The sequence below is a fragment of the Oncorhynchus nerka genome, linkage group LG7, assembly GCF_034236695.1.
Source record: "Oncorhynchus nerka isolate Pitt River linkage group LG7, Oner_Uvic_2.0, whole genome shotgun sequence".
Lineage (NCBI taxonomy): Eukaryota > Metazoa > Chordata > Actinopteri > Salmoniformes > Salmonidae > Oncorhynchus > Oncorhynchus nerka.
Window position 1 is genome coordinate 60,823,963 of NC_088402.1, and position 5,881 is coordinate 60,829,843.

Consider the following 5,881-nt stretch of genomic DNA (forward strand, 5'->3'; position numbering starts at 1 on the left):
GTCCGCCACATGCTGTCACTAACGCCTTATTGGCATTTGTAATGCCCACACTGTGTCCACCAAACAATATATTTAGTCTTGTTTCAACTTCCCCTACAATAACTTTTATTTCACACGGGGTGAAATTATTATTTTTTGCCTTTCTGTCGGGATTTGCCATCATTGTCATGCAGTCAAGTACGGATGAATATTAATTAAGGGCATTTCACTATTTATAGGCAACTATGGGCGTTAAAAGGGGGGGACAAGACGCTCGCTTACGCGCGCCAAATTTAGAGTTGATTGTGATTTATACATGGGACTTACGTGCACACTGTGTTATAAATCAGAATATTTTTACGTAAGCACTTTCTGTGTTTCGTCCTTACGCCACCTTTTGACGTGAATCCTCCACACAGTTTCATAAATGAGGCCCCTGGTGTCCCAGGTCTAAATCGGTCCAGGTCCCAGATTCGAGGGAAGGATGAAAACCAGCAGTTCTGCAGACACTGATTAGACATGCATTAGCTTCATTCTCCACCTGAGTGCACTATGTCCCAATGTATAGAAGATTGACATCACTTTCTCCATCTGACAGCATCTGATGCTGCAGACTTCATCTGTCAAAGAATACCTTGCTTTGTTTGATAATATATAATTAATTATGTGGCTCATTATACAATTGCAGATAGTAGAAAATAGTAGTAAATGTTACAATAAGTAAAAGTGGTTAACATTTGGAGGCTTGTTGAATCGGTTGTATCCTAGATAGGTCTACACTTACATTGACCTTGCTTTCTTCACAAACGTATATTGTGTCAAGTAGTCTACAATCAAATACTGGATAACTTATGAGTGTTTATTTACATGTTTTATTTTGTAAACATGCAATATTTTTAGCAGTACCATATGTTCCTTTGGTGGATTCATTTTCCTAGTTTACAGACAGAAAAGAAAGGAACAAACACAGCAGACCAATTTAACCCACAATGGCTGTTTGGGGAATGTCTTTATTCCATCCAACACTTACCAGACCTGTTTTCTCAACAATTGTCAATTGAGCCACAAGCTGCCTTGCATCAATCCAGCACCTATAATACACTGATAGAGCAGCTGTTCTCATGGCATATCTACAGCTTTCATATTCATGTCAACATACAGAACATTCGTTGCGAGGGCTATATGAATACCTGCACATGTGAGACCCGGTCATGTCGTTGGAGACGATGTGATCAATGAGGAGGCGGGGTTCTTTTCACGTTGACGGGTCAGTTGATTATCCACAGGGGGTTGTTCCGATATCAAAACTCTGTAGGCCAAACTAGACATTGTGAATGGTAGTACGAGGCTGCGACTAGAGCTGCTGCTGCTCTCACACACTTGACTGTAAACTGGGCTCAAGAGCCTGACCTCCCCACCTTTGCAATGTAAGCAAAAGTAGCCTGAGGTGCATGAGGTGCATGTGCCGGTTGACTAAAGGGGATTCCATGGAGAAGAAAGATATAAAAAATATATATAAACTATGGCACAATTGTAAACTTTGTAAGTATGGATGTACTTGATGTGTCAGTCTCGCAACGTTGGAGCATTGTTTGTGTGATGTGTGGTAGAATTTGACTCAATAGTTCTGCGTTTGCTTAAGGTTCACGTCTCGCGAGTATATTTGTTGTACATCAATCGATTATTGTAACTTAATTAAGAAAGCATCAGAATAATACATCATCATTTTTTTTTTTTAAAGCAAGAAAAAAAGCTATACTTTCATATAAAAGTCTCACATTGTGCAATTGGGCTCAACCTCCCTTGACTTGTCAAGTTGAGTTACAGGGATCATGTGTGTCAAATGTTGCCACCACATGTCGAGACGAGTGCATGCATGCCATCTTTTGTGACTTCTAAGAAACGGGTTTAACCATATGATAAATGTCAGTGGCCCTCTGCCAAGATGAGAACTACTTTTACACACTACTACTTCAAGGTTAACACACTACTTAATCCTTCTTCTACATCAGTAAGAGGGCAGGACCCAACATATATTGACCCGAAAGCAAAGTTCACCCAATTTTAAAGGTGCAATATGTAACTTTTTGGGCAACCTGACCAAACTCACATTCTTATTGAAAGCAAGTCTAAGAAGCTGTATATTTGTTTTATGTGCGCTATTGCTATGCTTCATTTCTTCCATTTCGTTTTTGTGTCTTTAACTTTCAATTTTGTACACCAGCTCTAAACAGCTGAAAATATTTTTGGTTATGGAAAACATATTTCACTGCGGTTTAGATGGTACAATGATTCTCTACACAATGACTGCTTGTTTTGTCACAAACTGAAATTAGGTGACCTATTAGAATTTTAGCAACCAGGAAATTGCACCTTTCAAATAGGCTACTCTCACAGATCTTGAGGCTGAATATGACTTACTGGGACTTTATGGGGCAAAGGATGATCTAAGAAATGGAACTGTTGTTGGAGAAATCAGTAAAACTGGGATGAAACATGCCACTGATTTAAATGCATGGGAGAGTATCCTGTCGAGGCAGATACAGGCTTGTGGCAATGACACATGCACCAAACTGTAGCCACAGAAGTGTGGGGGGCCGAGGGCCTACAATGCCACTGTGTATCAGGGCCCCATCAATGTACAGTGTTTTGGCCAAACAATAGGCGTCTCTTACAGACACTGAGTGTCACACGACGGCGATCCATGTTCCCAGCTGCCAGGCACAAAACCATGCCTCTCATGACAGTACAGTCATGTCACTAGAACAGAAAAACACTTCTATATATCCCAGTCCACCAGATGTGCAGCCAAAGGACGCTCCCACACAAACGTGCACAACGACATGTACATGCACAAAATCACACACACACTTATACAAACACACATACCACCTGTCCTGGAATCCTATTTTGATGGTAGAAAAGCTAGGTGTTGTCCGGAGTGGAGGTTGGCTCACCTTTTAATTTTTTTAAACGTCGCAGACACCCCGGCATATTGTATCATAAATTGGGCTTAAGTCTCCTAACTCCCATGGTCCTAGTTCCCTTAAAACAACAAATTTACATGTACTGTACATACACACCACAAGCAGTGCTCTGCCTGTCATGTCTCCCATACACACAGACACACGTGCATGCGCGCCCCCATGCACAAACACACACACCCTCTGCCCCAGCTGTCTGCTGCACTCAAGGCCTATGGGCTGACATTCTCTCCATTACATCAGGATCTCATGTACTTTCACATTCAGGCATGTGTCACTCCCTCTCATGTGCACACGCTGGCCCATCAAGCCCACGGCAGAGCAGGCCGGGTATTCATGCCAACTCCATGTGGAGGATATGGGCATACTAGCCACATGCATGGAAAAATGCACATATTCTTGACATGGATGACCTGCTGACACAGGGAAATATGTGCCCACTTAAGATTGTAATGTATATTGGTCCAAATGATGGTCGGGAAATATTCTGTTGTTTTTTGTCATGTAAAATAGAGAGTATTGTCTGCTGGGACTTTTAACGTGAAATTATCTTTATAACGAATATAACCTCTATGCTATTTTTTTGTTATTTTGCCACATAAGTAAACATCAATTAATTATTGTATATTTTAAATACACATACACAATGTTATACACAAGTAGACCTGTATAAAATGACTTTATTAATGTATGTGCCATGTTTTCCTTCATAATTTCCCTCAAACTCAATTTCCCCCAAATCAACTAACATCCTTCGTTTTGAAGAATCAATGGATATAACTTTCGATATGCTCCTTTCGTTATCTGCCTCAGTGAAAATCGATTCATACAAATTATTAATACATTTTTGTATATTTGAAGTACACAAATACAATGATATACACTGAACAAAAATATGAACGCAACATGTAAAGTGTTGGTCCCATGTTTCATGAGCTGTAAAAAAAGATCCCAGAAAAGTTTTATACGCACAAAAAGCTTATTTATCTCAAATGATGTGCACAAATTTCTTTACATCCCTGTTTAGTGAACATTTCTTCTTTGCCACGATAATCCATCCACCTGACGAGTGTGGCATATCAATAATAAGATCATTGGGAACAATAAAAGCCCACTCTTAAACGTGCAGTTTCGTTACACAACACAATGCCACAAGTTTTGAGGGAGTGTGCAGTTGGGATGTTGACTGCAGGAATGTCCATCAGAGCTGTTGTCAGATAATTTTATGTTAATTTCTCTACCATATGCCACCTCCAACATCATTTTAGAGAATTTGCAAACCATATGTATGACCTGCAAAACACATGTATGAAGTCGTGTGGGCAGGTGGTTTGCTGATGTCAACGTTGTGAACAGAGTGCCCCATGGTGGCGGTGGGTTTATGTTGTGGGCAGGCATAAACTACGGACAGTGAACACAATTGCATTTTATTGATGGCAATTTGAATGCACAAAAATACCGTAATGAGATCCTGAGGGCATTGTAAGACCCATTTTTTTAAAGTTATCTTTGACCAACAGATGCATATCTGTATTCCCAGTCATGTGAAATCCATAGATTAGGGCCTAATTCATTAATTTAAATTGACTGATTTCCTCATATGAACATGTTCAGTATACATAACTAGTACTGTAACAAGTAGTTATGTTATAACATTTATTTATTTATTTTTAGGATGAACATTTTAATAAATGTTTTACAATATACAATACACACAATATACCAGACGATCACACCAGAGATATCAACAATCATGACAATACAAACAAAAGCTACAACTTTTATCGAAACAATAGAAGTATTTACATACTGTCAAGAGTTTAGATCATAATTAATTAACAGATTACACAAAGTTATATTCGTACAGTGAGGAGTTAACAATACAATATTATCATGTTATACTCATATAAAAGACAATGTCCTCCCCTCTTCCTTACCAAGTAGGTCAATTATTTAGCATGAAGAACTGTTAAGATCTGTTAGAGCTTGGCATTTTCCATCCCTCTTTTCAACCGTGGAGGCCCAATCTTTGTTTATCACAGCCACTGATCGCTCTAGACTGGCAATATCTTGAAAATATGATAACTACAATTGTGGTGAGAGGAGTGTGAGAAAAATTACTTTATTTATGTATGTACCCTGTCTACCTTCCTAGTTTACCTCAAACTCTAGCCTGGCCTCAGAGCCATACGAAATATACTTGACATATTTCTGAGCACCTCCAAGACGTATGACACCTACTAAAGGTCTAGTTACTCGAGACAGAAACTAAAGTATTCTAAACCTAACCCAATTCACCTAACCTGCTACGTAAATTCACCTCACATTTGTTGTTTTAGTTCTCCTAACCTTTGTTTTTAGTTCCCCTAACCACCAACATAAATGATCCTCATAATTCTTGTTTATTATTATTACCTGTTATTACCTGTCTCCTCCCCATCATCTACACTGATTGAAGTGGATTTAACATGTGACAAAAATAAGGGATTATAGCTTTCACTTGGATTCATCTAATCAGTTTATGTCATGGAAAGAACAAGTGTCCTTATTGTTTTGTATACTCAGCGTATATGCCATTTAGCAGAAGCTTTTATTCAAAGCAACTTAGTCATGCATACAAACATTTTACCTATGGGTAGTCCCGGGAATTGAACCTATTATCCTGTTGTTGCAAGCACCATGCCCTACCAACTAAGCTACAGAGGACCACCTAACCTCTGTGCAGTAGATGCTGGACAAGCTAGGTTGTTTTGTAGCACAAACACACTTTTATAAATAAACTCAGCAAAAAAAGAAACATCCTCTCACTGTCAACTACGTTTATTTTCAGCAAACTTAACATGTGTAAACATTTGTATGAACATAAGATTCAACAACTGAGACATAAACTGAACAAGTTCCACAGACATGTGACTAAC